This window comes from Lepisosteus oculatus, chromosome 12 (genome assembly GCF_040954835.1).
Source record: "Lepisosteus oculatus isolate fLepOcu1 chromosome 12, fLepOcu1.hap2, whole genome shotgun sequence".
In the NCBI taxonomy this organism is placed as follows: domain Eukaryota; kingdom Metazoa; phylum Chordata; class Actinopteri; order Semionotiformes; family Lepisosteidae; genus Lepisosteus; species Lepisosteus oculatus.
The window spans coordinates 29,406,052-29,427,960 of NC_090707.1; positions in this window are offsets into that span (position 1 = coordinate 29,406,052).

Consider the following 21,909-nt stretch of genomic DNA (forward strand, 5'->3'; position numbering starts at 1 on the left):
TGAATTATAACGACAACAAGGAATAGGAGGTGGTTAGAAAGCCTGGTCATGGAACAGATCGCTGTGAAGAGACGGAATGCCAGTTTGGTGAGAGAAGGGTTCAAGTAGCCCTGAGAGGAGAAGGGATGATGAAGACATCTAGAAAGATATAGTGGAAGGCATAGTGGAAGTAGTTCAAGAAGGTAGCTGTGTCAGCATGAGTAGGCTGCAAAGTAACAAGTAAAGGTTTATTCCAGGCTGAAAAGAGAAGAAAAAAAAACAATGTTTTGGATGTGGAGCCTTTTGTGGAGTTTGTTTTCTTCAATTGACAATTGAATGATACTTCTAATTTCATTTAAGAAGTATCAGTAAAATAGTTTAAGTTCAATGGTCAATAATATAGTAATAATAAATACAGTATAATATATATAAATACAGTTGCTCAAAATACTGAGCTACATTTGTTAGATAAGATCACTTTATTGGCCATATACAATTATTCTTGTATTAGGAGTTTGTATTTTCACATACCCCAACTTGCTCTCTATGATACACACAGACACAGAGAGCTTAAGGTCAGAGTGCAGGGTCAGCCATTTATACGGCACCCCTGGAGCAGTTGGGGTTAAGGGCCTTACTCACGGGCACAACAGAGTAGGATTCCTTTGCCGGCCACAGGATGCAAACCAGCAATCTTCCAACCACAGGCACAGATCCTTAGCCACAGAGCCACCACACCACCCCCTTTGTTCTTGCCTTGCCTGGTCCAATTTGGTAACACAACACAGTAAGTAACGAGTCAGGAATCTGAATAATACAGACAAGTGTTTATACACAGTGAGTTACAAATGAACACTACTCAGAATGTTTATGGCTGTATGACAATATTTACAATTCTGTGAGTTACCAGAGCCTTGACTTCTACAGACCTAGCAAACACAGAATCTTCCCTGACATCTACACAAAGATGGCACATATGTACTGTGAACTAAGGATCCTGCCGAGGGCTCAATCAGTCTCTTGCTGTACATAAATGCTAAATTAATAGATACTTATTTACCTATTCCAAAATAGTGCACCACTAACTAACCAAACCAAAATGAGTGATGTCTTTGAGTCTATGTTACGATCCCTGCCTCTCGGCAACGGAGGAGGCAGAAGTAGGTGTAGCCCCTATCCATCAGTTCACCTATCAGTTTTCCCATTTACCACCACACCCCCGTCTCATCCTACTTATACACCTGTCCTTCCCTACCTCGTTGCTCAGTATTGGTTTTCCCTTTCGAGCTTCCTGGTTGCGCTTCATCTACTCTGTGTTTGTCTTGGATTTCGGTTTGCGGTTTTTCCCTTTTGACTTCGGCTTTTCGGATCTCGGCTTGGATTGGTACTTTCGCTCTATTTTGGATCACTGGCTACCTCTGGATTCTCGGATTGCTCTACGGACTACGACTTCGGATCACGCTTCGGCTTCGGTACTCGTTCCCTTTCGGATATCTTGCTTCCCCTGGACTCTCAGCTCGTTCCTACGACTACGGTTTGCTTTCGGATTACGACTTGGCTTTGTTCGCTCCTGCAAGTGGGTTCACTCACTGGTTCGGTCCCTATCACCGAACCCATAAAAGTCTATGGATTAAGCAAATACGGCATCAGTATTTCAGTTACAAAATGGGGTGTGTGATAAAATTATAAGGGAAGCAGTCATTAAAGCAAAATCAAGTTCTGACACCAACTTGCTCTACATGCAAATGCTAAAGATATACGATAATGTTGCCCACTTTTAGACAAGGAATAAAGATCATTACACAGCGCTTTTGTTCCTGGCATTGCTGGCACAGCTTTATTACCAGGCAACAAATTTAATATGATAATAGCATATAACACACATACAGCAAGGGCACTGGTTGCAGTTATATCCAGTATATGTATTATCAAGACACACACAGAAATGTAAAAACTCTACCCCTATAATCTGCACTGTTAATTAGAAACTTAAAAAACCTTTTCCTGTAATCTACATATAAATCTGTAATGATATGCTACAGCGATGGGACTCACAGCACAATCCAGGAATGTATGGGAACCTAAGACGAAAGATGGTAGAATAGAAAACGTGCAAGGAGCATGCAAAGAAGAGCCCAGAGCTATGCATTACTGGAACATTACTGAGTGGGAAATATGCACTCTGGTGATGAGATGCAATATGATTGCTAACTGCAGAGTTGAGTGAATAAGCAGCACGTAGACATGGTTCAGTGGCTAGCTAGGGACATATGGAAAATCCAGCACTCAAACTCGAAGTTTAAATCCAAAACCGGGTGGACACGAGAAGATAACAAGCTGTGGGGAATCCAGAATAAAGATTGAGGAGCCAGGGTCAGAGCTGAGAAACAGACTAGAAAAAAAAGCCAACATGTGATTCTAGATATGGGGTACCAAACAAGCAAGGGTCAGAAATCCAAACAAGTACAGAAAACTAGGAGAAAACTAGGAATTAGGATACAAGGGGATTCAGAGGTGGAACTCTGGGATTCAAAGGGGTCAGAGTTAGAACTCAATAAAAGATCTTCAAGGTCAGGTCTGAGTACTTGTTTTCAAGAAAACCTGTAAAGACAATAGTCTAAAACACCTCCAGGTGCTCACGGTTTTACACTTGGGCAACTGGATTAGGGAGACAGTTGGCAATGAGATTATAGGCTGCTGTCACACAGCTAGTATGACAAAAACCTTAAAAAGCCCAAAGTATTGAACCCACAGAATAGAGTAATTCTTATGAGAAATACAAATGTCTCCCTAAGCTTGGAGTATAATATACTACTATATTACAATATACTGTAACAGTTACAGTTGACTAGGAAGTATCTCAAAGAGTTTAGATACACCTGGCAGTGTAAACATTTCTATCTTCAAAGCAAAGCGGATGTTGTAAAGAAAGATGAAGTGTTGCATTACTCCATTATGTGACCTGATAAAATCTTAATGGAGTTTTTCTGCATTACACATAGATCATGTAAATCGGACAGAGTGGGAAATGGAATGCAAAGCAGATATTGATATTTCAAAATGCTTTATTTTGCTGTAACTGGAGTGGTAAAATGTCATCTGCTTGAAATGCAAACAATAATTGGAAGCACGTTTTTTTTCCAGTTTATTAATGCAAATGCACCCACTCAAGGTAGCAAAAAAACATGTTTTCTAGACTCTAGAAGTGGTTATTCAATTGCAACCTTAAAGAGGGTTTGATTTAAGGTTGGGAGGGGGATTTTAACTTTAAAGTTGAACCACTGTACAGGTAAGAATGAATAAAAGTCACTTAGTCATGTTCACAGTCTGCTATGAATTTCTTAAGAATTCTGTTTTTTTTTTCCATTTGGTAGATGTGTGGAAGAACTGTAATGGAAAAAATAATAGGTAATTTTTTTTTTTTCAGATTACAGTATAGTAACTTTTTTGTTTTGCTTCCATTCTTTAAAAACATAGTGCAGTTGGAACTTCAATTCTCTTTTAGTTGCTGATAATAACCATTGTTTTTTTTTTTAAAAAAACTTTTGCTCTTTTGGGAAAGACAGAAAACTCAAAACAATGTTTTTCTGTGAGACAACGGTTGGATATTGGGACATAAATATGTTGGCAAGAGATAGAAAGAGGAGTTTTGCCATATGTACATGTACAATGGGATTCTTCTTTGCATTGATCTCTCAGGACATGCACAGTACAGCAGACAATACAGTACAATAGATGTACACCACATATTGTAAAAAGTAATTACTAAACAGTAAATAATAGTGACAGCATGTACAGATAAACAGAACAATAAATACAAAGAGAACGACAAATACGTTGAAGAAAGTGCAGAGTTCAAAGATACATTGCATTCTGAGGCATTTCACAGTAAACTGTTAAGGGTGCACACTGCTGTAGGGTGGAAGCTGTTCTTAAGTCTAATAGCCCGTGCTTTAATGGTGCAGTACCTTTTGCCATAGAGCAATGGGGAGAACAGTTTGTGGCCAGGATGGTTGGGATCCTGAATGATGGAGTTTATTGCAACACAGAATAGTGTGAATCTCACTGAATAATAGTAATTCACATCCTATAATCCTATGTTCCGTTGCCACAACCCTTTGTATTGTGTCTTTGTCGTGTATGGTAGTATTGCCATACCATACAGTAATGCCACTAGTGAGGATACTCACATGGTGCTGCAGTAAAAGATCACAAGTAGCTATTTCCCCGTGATTTATTTTTTACAAAAATACTGGCTACAGTGTTGTGATACCAAGCCAAGTCAGCGGAGACCTGCAGACAGAGGTCTGCTGAGGATCACAATGAGTTATTTTGTTTTGTTGACAACATACCAAAAAATGTCACCATGAAACTAAAATAAGGAGAGTTTCTAGAGCTCTGAAACATCGTTTCAAACATTAAATTGGTTAGGTGTTTAGCAAAACAGGTTGAGATTACAAGAAGCACTGGTAGGATAACATTTCTAAAGCTATGTCAAATTGGATGTTCCTACACACATTTTTTTTTAGTAAGATGTTACACTGTCTTAGAATGGTGTAAGGTAAAAATACCAGGATCTGGAGGGACCTGGGGACATTCACACTCTGGTCTTTGTTTAAGGAATTGTTACAGCAGAGAACATTTGGTCTTTTGACCCTTAATAGGTGCAGATTAGAGGGAAATGTTATATGGAAGGTGTCCTCTTCAACATAAGGAACTACAGGGCAGTGTCTTTGTAGTGACTCTTAGAGCTTATCTAAAACTTTAGCTAATTGCTAGAAAGATCATAATAGAAAAAGTGGCACACTCAAAGCAACATTTAGATCAAGAGAAAGAATCAGATAGAATAGACCATGGGTATCTTTAGAAATGTCAAAAGCCTTTTAATTTAGATTTTACTCACAAATGTAATTGTAAACATTTTGGTTTATGAAACTATTCCCTATCAACTATTCCATTTTGAAGTAAAGGAACAGATAAAGCTTTATTTCATGCTGAAAAGAAAAGAGAGAAAATATTTCAACTTCTTCAGGTGTCAAGGCTCCACAGCCGAAATACTGTCTCTTTTCTTTTCAGCATTGATTCAAATTTTTCCTGTTTATTTGCACCATACACATGGTATCACAACTACCTTTTAAAACGGGTTCTTAACCTGGGGTTGCAATGTAGTCCCAGGGGGGTCGTGCAATTGGTAACAGAAACAGAATCAACCAAAGGTTAACACACACACTATGGCGGTAAAAGGGACATGTATGCAGGTCCAGGGAGGTTACGCAAAGGACAATAACAGAGGTAAACAATTAACTGTTATATACACCTGCATGGTTAAGACTATTTACATTAGCAAGATGACTTGCTACAGCTCCCATCCTGCTCTGTGGTGCACCTGGCGAGGGTGATACATTAATTTATATCAGGTAGGCCAAGATTACATTTATATTTGTAGCACTTTTTTCCTTTGCGCAAGTTAGTCATGATTAGCCTAGCAATAGAGCGTTTTTTAATAGGTGGCACTGGAAGAGATAGAGCTAAAGATAATGTGGAGAAATGCACAGCAGACAACTCCAAACAGAAAAAAAAACAAAGAAAATGAGAAAATATGAGAAAAAGTACCTATTTACATAGACAAGTGATGGAGAGGATGCACGACCACTATGTGTGGTTTCTGGCGAAGTGTTGGCTTAGGAAAGCCTCAGGCCCTACAAACTGCTAAGCCACTTGCAGATCAGACACTTGACCTTGCAGTCTAAACCTTTAGAGGTTTTTGAACTAAAGCTACAGGAGCAAAGAGGCCAACAATCTACCCTCCAAAAAGCCACCACTGTGAACCAGAAGGCACTTTAGGCATCTTTCGTTATACAGATGCAGCCATTCAAAATGAGCAGGCGATACGGCATTACTTTGCGGTGTGCTTTACGTAGTCTACCGCGAGTTACCTTAAATTCTCGTATAGTACCTCAAGTAAAATAATAGTATCCGGAATTTCTGCAAGGTGGACCTAATAAAGCTCAACCTCTCATGTTTGAGCTGTCTCCACCAAAGTCTTTAACGAAGATATTAATAATAGTATTAATAATGAATGACCTTGGACAAGCTGTAAACTCAAAGTATTGCCCTTGTCCACATTCTTTTTTTCATTGACGGTCTTTGTAAAAGTAACACCACAGCATTTCGCAATCACGCATTTGTTTCCAATCATGCAAAGTACAATAATGTTTGAGAATCTCCAATTCACCATGCCTTTCACATGCTCATAAAAGAGATTAATTTAGGAACATAAACATATTATTGTATGCAAACTGTACTGTATACAGTATGTATATGTATATTTAATGTCTTTACTGTGCCTGTTTAAATATTGAATATTTATATGGAATTTTACCCTGAAGGGAAATCTTAGTAGCTGAGCATAAAAAGAATAGGAGCATACTGTAACGCGTGTGAAGGCCATAAACAATATTTATTTTGGAATATAAACATACAGTATATAGCTGGTCTCGGTACTTTAAAGAAAAATTACACATCAGTATTCCATTTCTCCCTAAACATTTTAAGCATCAAAGTCTTTAACTAACGTGATACCAGAGTCAACAAGCATACTTTTAGGATTTGATTAAAAGGGAATATAATATGGAATCACGTATCTAAAGAAAGTAATAATGATATAAATATATTTATGTACTGACACAAGAATAGTACACGCTGTACAATGTCTGTTGATACTGTTTCTGTAGGGCTTTTTCAACACTCCTCATGTGACTTTGCCAGTGGTGCTGTGGGTTAGGTTACTGATTTATACATCACACGTTGGGTGTTTAAATCCAGCCAGAGCCATTACTTCTTTTTAACAAACATTTCTTTAAAAAAATAAAATAGGTGTTAGTGTTAGGGTTACTGTCAAACTTTGGATGATCCGTCAAAGTGCAATGAAATACAATATTGTTGTTGTTGTTTTTATCCTGTAAAGCATTTTGAGAAGCCACCTTTAAAGGCGCTATATAAAAGCGCTGATTCTTATGGAATGTGTTTTCTTTCTTTTTTTTTCAGCATGAAATGAACCTATTACTTGATTCTTATAGATGCCCGGTTCCGCCGGGGATTAAAAAAAACAACCCCATGGAGTCGCGTATCTAAGGAAATAGCATTCTCTCCTCATGTACAGCATTTGAGCTTTAAATTTAAACTGTGTATTACAGCATGTTAATCATCAGTCATTAAAAAGTTGGTATATTTTATGAAAGCAAGATTGCTCAGTTGGACAAAAGTACACAACCTACCTTTATCACGAATATTTTAATTATGCAGAAATAGTTTATGCATCAAAGCCTTTACCGAAGATATAACTAATGGTATTATAATAATGAATGACTTCGGACATGCATTACGCTGGTCCACATTCTTTCTAACCATCATTTTAAACGAAAATACTTTTATTTTTTCTTTGACAAAGACCACAGCATTTCATTGATCTAACTAACGAGGACAGGACATTAGCCAATACGATAAAGGAATGATTTCTTTAGCACATTTGTACAAGCACTTGGAATCTGTCCAAGTCCTTCTTTGTCAGGCATTTTCTTTAATTGTAACGGACATAAAAACTCCCTTGCTTTTAACAGAGCGTTTCATAATTTCTAACAATGAAAATTATTTTAACTGCAACACTTATTATTCAACAAAAGCTCAAAATATCACAAGGATCCTCAAGAGCACAGCAAAGACTGTTTTAAAAGATACTTGTATCAGATACATGAGAATCCAAGCTTTTTTATCTGCAGTACACTTTCTTTTCCATATACCAGATATTAAATAGTACTATTTTTAATTTTTTTGTGCGGTCCATAGTGCAATTAACCTTTGCTAATACATTTGCTGTCCTTTGACAAAACAAGGCTCGCCAGATAACGTGAATCGAAACCTGTTTTTCTAGCTTTTAAAGTTGTGCGATGTGTAAGCAGGAACACATCATTATATCTTACATATGAAAAATACATAATATAGCTCCCAAAGAAATGCAAACGTGTTTTTAATTAAATGCTTTTATTCACTTTTAATCTGACAATTTCAGGAAGACTAAGGAAGGACTAAGGAAGTTGTCATCTGTTGTTGAAGCTCTGTGAGCTCGGTGACTTTGAGACCACTTCTTATCCCAAGTTGTTTGAATCGCCACAATTCAAATAGAGAAAAAAGAGTTGACTGACAAGATTTAAGATGTGGCTGTCACATTTCCCGACGTTAGTTGCATTGCTTGAAAAATAATTTTATTTTGAGAGACTGGATAAGTAATTTTAGTGTTTTTTTAAACTTCCTGAAAAACAAGTTATAATGTAACAATATGTGCAAAAGTTTTATGATATGTCCCTGTTGTGAATGTCTGTGGAGTGTATCTTATTTGCCTGTCCTGGCTGGTGGAGCTCATCCAGCTGTGTCTGGATATCTCGGTCAAATATTCGGCTAATGTGTATTGTCTGTTTAGGGTTCTGTAGCATTCCACACGGCTGGACAGCTTGTTACCCCCTCCTGCCCCTCTCTGTGTACAATAGTGCCTCCTGTACTGGCTGGACAGGAGGCTCTACTGTACACAGAGAGGGGCAGGAGGGGGGAACAAGCTGCACAGCCGTGTGGTTGAAGCCGATACCCTGGATTCTCTCCAGACACAGCTGTATGGGCTCCACCATCCAGGACAGGAGGCTCTACTGTACACAGAGAGGGGCGGGAGGGGGGGACAAGCCGATACATACTCTTAAAATCCTGCTTGAATCCTTCTTAACTAAAAATTAGACTCGAGAAGAGGCTCTGGTGAAATTTCTCTTTTTTAATTTCTCTTTATTTCTCTGAAAAACATCTTACCCGCTGCAATCTGGGAACAGAAGGATTAAAAGAGAGGCAGGGGGAAGAGAGAGTTCTAAATAAAGAGGTATCCAGGTAACAGTGAAGGTAACAGCCACAGACGTGGCCTACTTAGCCCGCCAGGTATACCCTACTCTCCTGGAGGAGGCCCACTGGGAGATAGTGCTCCAGGTGTTCCTTGGGGCCCTGGCACCGACTGAGGTGCAGTGGCACTTGATGCTGGCCGCACCGGTCCCCTTGGAGCAGGCCCTGGCTCTGGCTGAGCAGGCTGATGCCGTATTCAAGGAGACCGGTGGGCACCAACGGAGGGGTGCAGGGGGAATCAGATGGGGAGGAGGAGATGGCCAGCGCGACGATGCTAGGGGAGCGACGACGGCTGGTCATCTGCCACCGCTGTGGAGAAAGGGGAGACATCGCAAGGGAGTGCCGGGCACTGGAGCCCCGGGGACTCCGGAGGCCGTCGGGAAACAGGACCAGGGTGGCCTAAAGGGGGGAAAGCCGCCCTTGAGCGATGCTACCCCCGCTCCGGAAAGCCAGGAGCCCTTCACCCCGCCTGCTGCCGTGGGAAGGGTTGGCCACAGCCAGGGGTTATTTCTTCCCTGCCTCATGGAGGGCAGACCCTGCCAAGCCCTCGTCGACACCGGTTTGACCATCACCCTGCCAGGCCTGGTGTCCTGCCGGTCACCAAGGCAGCTGGACCCCCAGGGCCCTCACCATGCACTTTGGGGCTGCGAGGGTGAAACACCCCTTCTACAGTACCTTGCCCCAGTCCGTGAGGACTGTATCCTGGGGTTGGACTGGTTGCAGCTACACCATCAACTAAATTCTGAACATTTACCTCTGCATTCACATCATATGGAGCCACACACCAAGCTCAACTTTACGATGTCCACTTTCACAATTTCTGGCGCACTGATGCCGCTCATACGTGCGTGTCTTAAAGCGACAGCTACCAATTTCACTGTCAGATTTCAAAATATCCACTCCGTAACCATCCGGTTACATTAAATTTGGGAAATTTGGTTTCAAAAGTCCTCATATCAACGATGGCTATACTGTTTTCCTCTAGAGTATGCTAATCTATTGTAGTGCATTCGCCCCCCTCTTTTAGATTTTTTTTTTCATTTACTGTCAAACTTTAAATCAGCAATTGATTTAAAGACGATCTGTCAAAGCCCAATGAAACCTATTACTCGATTCTTATGGACTCCCGGTCCCGCCAGGGATTAAAAAAAAACATGGAATAGCGTATCTAAGAAATAACAGTATACAGTATGGTTTATGCACAAACAGTAGCATGTTACATTATTAATTTGGGTGTCTCCTCTTGCCAGAAAGCGCTAAATTGCGTTTTGGACTTTTTTCTTAATTACAACCCATAAATAAGCTGATACTGTTTAGACTTTTAATTAATTTAAACTATTACAGCAGCACAATGTGCTTTTTCATGCAGATGGCTGGTGGGATGTGCCATAAGAGTACGGTAATTAAAAACCATTAATACTTTCGTTGGAGTTAAAATAAAGTTGACGTTTTATCTAGGGGACTTCTAAACTGCAAAAACATGTGTCTGTCTTTCCGTGGAGGGAAAGGAATCTTTTTCCTCACCTTCAACCTTATTGCTCCCCCTTTACTCTCACCATCTGATTAAGAATGAATAAAAGCATTGTATTTTTGTCTGGGTGCTGACAAAGTAAGCACTCTCTCTCTCCGCTGACGTTTGTAATCGTTTTTATTTTTAAATACATTTTAGCAAAGTCATGTATTTTAAAAATCTTGAGATTTCTATATTTATGTCTTTATTGGCTTCATTAGTGACAAAGGCTAAACTTTCTTGGAAAAATGTATTTTATGTAAATCATGTTTGCTATTAATTCTTTTAGGGCTTACTGACAGAATTGCTGTTTTTTCACATGCCAAAAAATTTCGGTGCCGTCGTCTCCACTTTAAAGGTACCCCCGTGCTGGAAGAATTTTACCTCGGAACGTTTGCCCAGCGTACATAGGCACATCCCGGAATTTTGACTTCACTGTGTAATGAAGAAATATTAAAGACTACTTAGCATATATAAAAAAGCTTGGACTCCAATGGACAGTATCTTATACACATATCTTTTTCTGTTGTCTTTGTTGTTTATATTGTAACGTACACAGCCTCCATTTCTTAATAAAAATGTAAACAATCATTTGCGCAGCCTAAGAGGGGGGGTCTGCTCTCACAATCCTCCATACACTCAAGTGAAAAATTAATAACGCCAATGTAAATGTCGTATTTACAATTTGTTGATAATAAAAATGTTAAGTTCTCTAAAGCTTTTGTGATAGATTACCCAGTTTACCCATTGTTATTAAAAATGACTTGGATTGCATGTTGTGATATTTAGAAATATAAAATTCAATTAATTGTCCTTTTCTATATGTATGTCTTTATTTAGTGATTTCAATAGTGACAAAGGCTAAACTTTCTTGCTGATAGGTTAAGCTTTCGAAACTCAGCCCCAAAGTCATGTGACTGATTTTTCTCCGTTTCGTTGGTTAAACTCAATGATCACAAGCACCACCATGGTAACTGGGATGTGTAGTTTTTAATTTAGTTTGAATTGTAACTGTACGTACTGTCATGTGAAGCAATGCACTGAAGCTAAGCAGGTGTGAGCCTGGTCAGTACCTGGATGGGAGACCTCCTGGGAAAAACTAAGGTTGCTGCTGGAAGAGGTGTTAGTGGGGCCAGCAGGGGGCGCTCACCCTGCAGTTCATGTGGGTCCTAATGCCCCAGAATAGTGATGGGGACACTATACTGTAAACAGGCGCTGTCCTTCGGATGAGACGTAAAACTGAGGTCCTGACTCTCTGTGGTCATTAAAAATCCCAGGGCACTTCTCGAAAAGAGTAGGGGTGTAACCCTGGTGTCCTGGCCAAATTTCCAATTGGCCCTTACCAATCATGGCCTCCTTATAATCCCCCTCTATGAATTGGCTATATTACACTGCTCTCCTCCCCACTGATAGCTGATGTGTGGTGAGCGTTCTGGCGCACTATGGCTGCCGTCGCATCATCCAGGTGGGTGCTGCACATTGGTGGTGGTGGAGGGGAGTCCCCATTACCTGTAAAGCACTTTAAATGGAGTGTCCAGAAAAGCGCTATATAAGTGTAAGCAATTATTATTATTATTATTATTATTATTATGTGTGGGGAAAAGCGCTGCAGATTAGCTAGCATTGATGCCAGTGTCAAATGATACAGTGTCTAACCGCATTGGGTGTAAAGCAACAGATGTGATTGCTAAGATAAAATCTGGTGTGTATTTTTCTTTACAACTTGACGAGACCATTGATGTCTCCTGAGATGCACAAATGATTGTTCACACTAGATTTGTTGAAGAGGGAAAAATGAATGAGGATTTTTTGTGCTGTCGTCCTCTCCTGAGCGTGCCACTGGAAATCAACTTTTCGTTTTGCTGGACACATGTAATTGAAAATGAAATGAAATTGACTGGAACAAATGTGTGGGAATCTGCTCAGATGGTGCATGAGCTATGACTGGCAATTGACTATTGCTACAATATCGACAGCAGTGTAGTTACAAGGAACATGTCAAAATGTTTTCATAATAACCACAATTGAACAAGTTGAGGGTTTTGCTAATAACAGAGAAATAATATGGTGATTAGCCTCTGGTATGGTAGCTGCGCATTCCCACACCCCATAGCAGTGTGCGGTGTGGTCCACTGTCACATATAGTTTTTTTTTCAATTCAGTATTGGCAGGAGCCTCTGTTGGATACATTAATAATGATATCACTTTGAGTACTTTAAAATTATTATTATATAAATAAAATTATTATTAACAGCGCAAAAACAGAGGTTCTTATATGGAAGGACTCATACAATGTCTCTTTATAAAAACAATATTTTTATGATTCTGTTATAGTCTCATACCTTTTCTTGTTCCCCCTGCACACTGTTAGATGTGCGAAACAATTTATTTTTGTTCTTTTCTTTTCATTCACTTTCTGATATCAGGGTGAAATTCCTGCTGTACTTTAGAAAACTAAAGTAAATAGTCCACTATTCCAGTACAGACCATTGAAGAGTGAAGTAAATTAAGTGGAGGGCAATGGTGTCACTGTGACAATCTTTACTAGTTGAATTTTGGTAAAGAAAATAAATATGGAAATCCCTAGAAGATTAATGACAAAATATTCTAGTCATAAGACCATAGTTGAAAATAAAATGAAGAAAAAAAAAGTTAATAAGAAAAACTACTGTTTATATAGTTTTCCTTTTTGTATTCCTAACTGTACAAAAAAGTTCTTAGCTATTAAGGCATTAGGCATGGTACATCAACTCACAGATGTCTAATAATTTAAAGCTTAGTCTGCAGGAGAAATAAAATCTTGCCCAGAATTGTCTATCACTTTTATAAAAGGCAACAAAATTCTATAGATAATATCTGAGTAAGGTAATTGAGCTTGAAGATATGAAGAATTCAAAAATGATTCAATTTAATAGTGCAGAGCTAGAGTGCAAAATGAAATTGTAAAATATGTGCTGCATTTTCATAATAGTACTTCTTGAAAAACTGAATTCACACTGAAAGTGAAGAATGCAAGCAAATAATTTTAAAATGTCTCATTTGTAATAGTGTGAGCTTACTTACAGGTTAGTTGGTCTTATCCAGCTGGAATGCTTCAGAAAATACAGCTTAGACTGTACTAAAGCCATAACAGGTGCTAATAGGCAGTTGCTTGGTAGTTTGTTTTTCAAACTTATGGTCATATGTGATCTCATCAATCAGTCTCTTTCAAAAAATGATTTTTTAAGGTATGTTTTCTAGTACTTTTTAAGAAATTCAGCTGAAATTGGAGCAATAGAAGAACTTTGTGGAGAAAAAGAATGTTTACAGACTGCCAAAAGCCTTCATAGTTTAATATTTTTTTATTTGAAAGACCCTGTTTCAGAAGATGGAGAATAATATGATTCATGATTTCTATATATACTGTACATTGTTAACATACTACTCTTATATTATATAAGAATAAGGTTGAATCCAATACTATATAATACCATATGATAATGAGCTTCATGAAATAGCAGGAGATCATTGAGCTAATGCTCACATTCGCCAAGCTTCTTTTTCTCTGACATCCAGTCAGACACTTCCATTCCTTTTTCCTGACACCAACCCATTTTCATGTCTCCCACGCTTCCCGCGGAATCCCCTAGTCAAAACAACCTGACAGACGAATCAATTCGGTAACGTGGACTGGGTTCCAAATCCCAGCATTTTCCTAAACTGAGCAACAACTACAGCTCACTGACAGTCACAATCCAGTCAACTGGAACTCTACTGCATACTGCATGACAGGGGGGCTAAATCCTGGTCTTACCGCAACGTCAACAGTGGGCGGAATGCTCAATTCCTCTTCCTCTTCCCCTGCTGCTTGCCCATCCAGATTTCCACACAAAAGCAACAAATACTTTGTTACATACTTACATACACACCTCAAATTTTTGTTGTACCCGCTTCAACTTCAGGGAATCCCCGCGGTATGGTATGGAGAGAAGAAGGGACTTTTATAAAAGAGCAATCCTTACCTTTTCATAAGTGGCGCCTATCCTATTCTCTCCACCGTCCACTGGAGTCCCTTCAGTCGGGGGTACCTTGCTCGCAGTGCCAAAACTGTTGTGTCCAAAAAAGGAGACACAATCCGGGTGTGTATGAAGCAGGAATTACCTTTATGATGTATGCATATGGGAGCCAAAGCCGATGAAGCACTGACTCAACTCATTGATACAAAAGAACGCTTTTTATACAAAATCACAAACAGAACATACAGAACAGTTTCAGTACAATTCCATGACATATATGGTGTAAAGCCAAGGCTGCTTGCCTTGGTACATGATAACTGTAAGAATTGTAAGAATATTCTTGGGTTCCTTTAATTGTAAGCAGACATTATGTACTTCTAGATTTTGGGCACTTTCAGTTCTGGTCAGGCTGCCCGAGGCTGGCTCTGCCCTTCACACTCCGGGCACGCAGCCAGCTCACACATAAGTTGCAGTTAGTCATTTTTCATTATTCTTGCAGAATAATTAGTAAATGATGTTAGTATATTATTTATACAGCAAAAGCAAACTAGTGAAACAAGAGAAATAAATGTTTGATCCCTCACCATTGAAGAAAGATGTGAAGACGGGGGTTTGAATTTAATCCTTTCTGTAGGGGGTTTAGACTTCTAAATCACAAGCTGGGGTTTATGGCAGGAAAGGGGGGTTAACTGATAAGGATTGCAGATGCAAGCTAGGAACCCCCCTGGGTGTAATCTTAAACTGACCATTTGTCCAGAACATCGTAAATTGGCCAAATACCATGAACCCCCCTCTTTACCATCAGACCGAGTGACGTCAGAAACGGAGAAGAAGACACTATATAACCCAAAAGTTTGTAACAGTACGGGGAACAATACTTCGGTTTTGTTGTTTCTTGCGGGAAACAAGACTTTGGCTTTATTGTTCCTTGCATGCAATAAACTCATCTGTTTTACTTCATCTCGGGATCAAGAACCTTATTTCTTCTGTTACAACAAATTTGGCGTAGTCGGCGGATGCTCCAGAAGGCGGAGAACTTCCCATCGGCAGGAGAGACGGTCAGCGCGCGACTTTATTTAAAAGTCCCGACTCTCTCTGACCGATTGGGAAATCTCTGCTCCCTGCAAGAATCGCCCGAGATGACGGAGTAAACGTGAGTTTCTGAATTCCTCTGGCCCGGGGAAGACACCGGTGTATGTAATGGGTTGTTTGCTGTAAGCCCAGAATTTGGTCTGGCAGGGGTTCCGCGGTATTGTGTACAGGCGTTCGAAACTGGTGTGGGCCTTAATTGCGCCCGGAGTTCTGAGGCTCAGGATCGGTGTGGGCCTTAATTGCGCCCGGGGTTCTAGAGCAAGTGGTGCATTAAATGCATGTTGTTCAGGACTGGTGTGGGCCTTAATTGCGCCCGGAGTTCTGAAGGTCAGAACTGGTTTGGGCCTTAATTGCGCCTGGAGTTCTGTGGCTCGGGATCGGTGTGGGCCTTAATTGCGCCCGGGGTTCTGGAGCTGAGTGGTGCATTGAATGCACGTATAATCCAGGATTGGTGTGGGCCTTAATTGCGCCCAGGGTCCTGAGATTAGCTACGCCTTGATCGTGCACGGATTGGCGTGGCGTGGTTTTTTGTTTTAAAGGAAACAGGAGTAGAAGAGATATATATGTATGTATGTTTTTGGTGTTTTCCTTGTTTGTGAAATACATATACACACGCACGACACAAACATAAACACACCTCATAATAAAAGAGCAAAGCATTAAGTAGCAGGATTTAAAGGACGTTGAGACCCGAGAATCGCCCTGATTGAGCTCAGTGCGTAACTCCACCCCGGGGCAAAAGCAGCGATGCTGGCGTTCTGGGGATGGTGAATTACTGATCAAGAAAGGGGGTTTTCGAGGTCTCGTTTCTTACCTGTGAACAGTGCGGTGTAAGTCCTCTCTAACGTCTCGGAGAGGTATTTAGATCTGGAGGTAACAGACGCCCTTAGCTGAATGAGTGCAGTAATGCACAGGTTTTTCCAAGTGAAAACATCCCCCTACTGAATGAGCTGTTACCTCACACACGACAAAAGTAAATCTTAAAGAAACCAAACATGTGTGCTAATTGGGTGTTTGAGAAAGTGGTGGAAGTATCTGATTACATATCGGAAAAGTGTAAATTGACTGAAAGGGAAGAGAAATATAGGAAGAAGCTGAGTCTGTCAGAAGGAGTTTGGGGCGAAGATGCCTGTAAAAAAGCATATGAACATTGGAACTAAAACAAAGATTTAGCTGCAGCCCTGGTGATCGGCCGACACCTGAGGTGGCAGATTAGCATGAAGGAGAAATCAGAATGGGATAAAAAAGAGAAGGAGTTCACAGAAAAAATAAAAGCGTTAAATGAGAGGAAAGATAATTTATTCTCGGCAAAAGAGGTACTAGAAAAAAAGCTAAAAGAGGCAGTACTGGAGAATGAGAAACTAAAGAAGGAATTAACTCCTGGTCACGCTGCACTGGTTAATGTGCTACAGCCGGCGACTAAGTTATATCCTGCTCTCCCACAGGGGAACAAACAGGCAGGAAACCAAAATAATTGGGATCAATTCCCACAGTGGCCATATGGAGATGGGGGGGTCTGATTGGGATAACACTTGGTATGAGTGTGATAAAGATGGATCAGGGTTTCTCCTGTTAGAGGGAGGGTGCCCGCAGGTCTGTACTCTCACTCGAAGTGGGAAAGGACTTGATGTAGCAGGGGCTGGCACCGTTGATGACAGCGCCACTCTAACTCCGTCTCGCACCCCGGCGAGAGGGTCCGTTCTCGCACCTACCTTCCCTGAACCCCCAATACGATCAAATCCAAAACCGGAGGATATTGACCGGTGGGCTAGAGAAGTACCGCACCCAAAATTAGGGATGCAGCGAACCTGGAATTAAAAGATACTTATGGTATCTCCCCCCTGACTGCCGCTATGATCCTTAGAAGGACAGGGGAAAAGCGTGTCGGAGAACTTAAACGATTTTGTGAGGATAACGGCAGGGGAGGGCGATGGGAATGGGTTTGGCGATGGCTTAAACAAAATTATCCACCAAAGACAGATTGGAAAAAGATATCTGCGTGTCAGCAAAAAGAAAGCGAGGATGTGGCTGACTTCACTGACCGCTTCGTCACACTCTGGCTGGAATGCTCAAGACTAAGTGACGAAGATCATGTGAATAGCGACGCCTCTGCTGTGATTAAACAAATTTATTTGGGCGGTCTTAAGCCTGATATAGCCAAAGCCCTTCAGTTAAAAGAGCCCGAAATAGGGCAAGATACGACCAAACAGTTTGAGGAAATAGTTAAAATGGCACGGCAAATCGAGAGAAATATGTATGCTAAGGTGCGGGCAATACAAACAGGGTGGACACCCCCCATACTGAAGGGTGGAGCTGGCCCTGACACCCGACTAAATCCAAAAGGTGAAATTACAACTCGGTGCCATTATTGTAAAAATTTCGGACATTGGCAAAAGAATTCAAAAAGCAATTAGCCAGTGAAGGCAGGATTGGAAGATACCGAGATTCAATCCCTCGAATCGAGAGGGGCAAAAAAAACTGTTGTCACAATTACAGGATTTGAGCGAAGCAGACAAACGCGCTCAGGGAGCTTTTAAACTAGGACTCCCCCTAGTGGCCTCCCTACGCCTATCTCAGGAACTGAGTGAAAAAAAGCTCAAATTACAATGCACGGTTAATGGGATTCAAATGTCACTTTTATGGGACACTGGGGCTCAATTATCTTGTTTATCTGAACAGTCAGCCAAACGGTGTGGTGTCATGTTCACAGGGAGGGAGCTGGAGGCCACTGGTGTAGGGGGCAATCGAATAACACTCAGAGAAACTCAAAAAGTCAAGATTAGACTAGGAGATGGAGAGGTAACATTTAACGCTGTCATGTGGGTAGGACCTACCCCAGATCTGTTGGGATGGGATGCTCTGAAATACCTACAAGGGGTTACATTAACCGTACATGAGGAGAGGGTGGAGGTAAACATCTGGTCCCTCCAAAAAGACTAACTAAAAGGGCATTCAATTTGGACTATGGATAAGGATGAATGCGGGCTTCTGGATATGGAACCCGCCACATTTACTGGGAAATCCCCGCCATACACAAAGCCATATAAAATCAACAAAGAGGCGGAGGAAGGGGTTCGACCAGTAATACAAAAACTATTGGCTCAAGGCATTGTACGAAAAACACATAGTACAAGCAACAGTCCAATATGGCCCGTAAAGAAAGCCAGCGGAGCATGGCGATTCACAGTTGATTACTCAAAAGCTAATCAACACATCAACCGTCTCACCCCCTTGGTAGCAGACCCCTCTGCTATTTTTCAACTACTGACCCCTGAGCACCAGGTGTTTTCAGTAATTGACATGGCTAATGGGTTCTGGTCTGTTCCTCTACACCCAGAGGTACAAGATTGGTTCGCTTTTGTTATAGATGGAGAACAATATACTTGGACCAGGTTACCACAGGGGTTTCATAACAGCCCCACCGTGTATCACATGGCACTTCGGAGGCATCTCCGGGAGCTGCCTCAAGTGTCCTCCGTCGTTATCCAATATGTGGATGATATTTTAATCGCGTCTCCTGACAAGGAATCCCACAAGAAGGACCTCCAAATTATTCTCGACCATTTGGTTAAAAAAAGACACAAGGCTAGTTATAGCAAAGCACAGTTATGCCTAGACACCGTAATTTACTTGGGACAGAAGATTAGTCAAGGAAAAAGGGAATTGACAGAAGATCGGGCCCAGGCAATCCAAACACACCCTAGTCCCAATACGGTGAGAGAGCTCCGATCATTTCTGGGTCTGTGCAATTTCAATAGAAATTGGGTTGATGCTTTTTCTGAAAGGGCCAAACCACTTACAGACCTATTAAAGGGGGGAGGGAGGTCCCTTGATCCTATTGCTTGGAGTCCTGAAGCTGAACATGCTTTTAATGATTTAAAACAAGCTCTGTTACAGGCTCCTGCATTGGGGTTTCCTCAGACAGATCAACCATTCTACCTCTACGTAAGTGAAAAGAATGGATTTTGGACAGCTGTACTAACACAGGAACATGGGGGTAGGTACCGCCCGGTAGGGTATCACTCTGGATCCTTGGATGAGGTAGCCAGGGGCTGGGGACCATGTCTACGAGCCGTTCAGGCTGTCTGTCTAGCAGTACAGGCAGTCAATAACATAGTGCTAGATCAACAACTGATTGTCCGATGCCCACATGTGGTACACACCCTCATGTCCCTGAATCGGGTCAGTCAGGTTAATGCGATACGATGGAGCAAGTGGCAGGTCTTGTTAGAGGCTCCAAATATTACCATTGAACGTGAAGGAGCTCTAAATCCAGCCACATTGTTACCTGACCCATCAGAAGCCTATATGTTAGAACACAGCTGTGATGTTTGGGCAATGGGAGAAGATGAGGGCATCAAAATAGCCGAGCAACCACTAAGGAATGAAGACCTCAATGTCTTCACTGATGGAACTTCATTCATAAATTCTAGTGGGGAGAGGAAAGCGGGTTGGGCTGTGACTACAGAACATGATATCCAATGTGGGGGAAGATTTGAGGTACCCACGTCAGCACAGCGAGCTGAACTGAAAGCTTTGGTGGAAGCCTGTAAATTAGCAAAAGGCAAGACCACCACAATATACACAGACTCAAGATACGCATTTGGAGTATGCCATGACTTTGGAAGGTTATGGAGTAATAGGGATTTTTTAACCTCTACAGGCACTCCGGTAAAGAATGCAGATCTGGTGTCTGAGCTGCTTGCGGCTCTCCAACTCCCAAAGCAGGTAGCTGTAGTCAAATGTAAGGGCCACAGCAGAGAGGACACTCCTGAGGCCAGGGGCAATAAGCTGGCAGACTGGACAGCACGTCAAGCTGCCCTGGGGCAATGGGAGGAGTGGGCTATAGAAAAACCACTTCAGATTATTTCAGTTTGCACAGTGAACATACAGGCACTCCGGACGGAACAGCTCAGCGAGCTCCAGGCCCAGGCCCCAAGGATTGAGAAATGGACCTGGATGGAAAGCAATGTGGGGCTGCAGAAGGATGGGACCTGGAGGTGCCAGCGTACAGGCAGACCCGCCTGTCCCAAGCAACTAATGCCCTACCTGGCAGAGCAAATACACTCCACAGGGGACCCAGGTGTTAGCCAAATGACTCGACGCTTTGCTCAGAGCTGGGTGGGCACAGGCTTCACAACCTTCCCAGTTGATGTGGTACAACACTGTAGAGAGTGCCAAAAAGCCTCTGGAGCACCGCCGGTTCGGGCTCCTAATCTTCGACGTCCTGCACCTGAGGGGCCCTTTAGACACTGGCAAATAGACTATTGTTCACTGCCACCCTGTAAAGGGAAAACAGGCCTCCTAGTGATGGTGGACCAGTTTTCTAGATGGGTGGAGGCTGTCCCTGTCAAACGAGAGACTGCGCAGACAACTGCCAAATATCTCGTGACAGAAGTAATTCCCCGATGGGGACTCCCGTGTCGCATAGACTCAGACCAGGGCACACATTTTACTGGAAAAGTGTGTCAGGTGGTGGCAGACCTACTAGGGATCAAATGGGACCTGCATTGCCCTCATCACCCGCAGTCCTCCGGCATGGTGGAACGGGTGAACCGGACTTTGAAAGCTAAATTGACAAAGTACCACCTGGGAGGGATCCCCTGGGTGGATGCATTGCCCGCCGTACTGTGCAGCATCCGGGCTGGGACAAATCGAATAGTGGGGCTGAGCCCGTTTGAGGTGATCACGGGGCGTCCCATGAGACTGAGTGACTCTCCAGGACATGACAGAGTAGGCCTGAGTATACTAACTGATTCTCTGTTACAGTATTGCAAGTTGCTGACAGAGGCCACCCAAGGAGCCCGCGAGCAGGTCCTGGAGGCGTGGGGACCACCACCTGAAGGAGGGCACGACCTCATCCCAGGAGAGTGGGTGTGGATCAGGAAATTTCCCTCGCAGGTTCTCCAGCCCAGGTGGGACGGACCCTACCAAATCCTGTTGACAACCGAGTCTGCGGTTCAAGTGGAAGGAAAAGATCGCTGGATCCACGCGTCACACTGCCGACGAGCCTCATCCCCATTTACAGACTCAGAATGAAATCATTTCTGTTAATAACGATAATTGTTGCTGTAGGACTATGTTCCGCAGGAATTAATCCACAAAGGAGAACATGGAATTAATTCCTTTTTAGGAATCTCCTATCTGACAGCTAAGAAAACCAACCAAAGTGCCTGCTGGGTGTGTGCTGCATTACCCAAATATGTACAGGGAGGACTTCCTATTGGGACCATTCCTTGACGTCCCGAGGATGTCATAGGCATGATCATTTGGATGGATAATTTAGGAGATTTTAATATGACAAACTATGGGGGTTGCCATAACACGACTTTAACCTCCACAACATTACAATATCTACAGGAGCGAGGCTTAGAGCCCACGAGTTTCACAGGCTCTTAC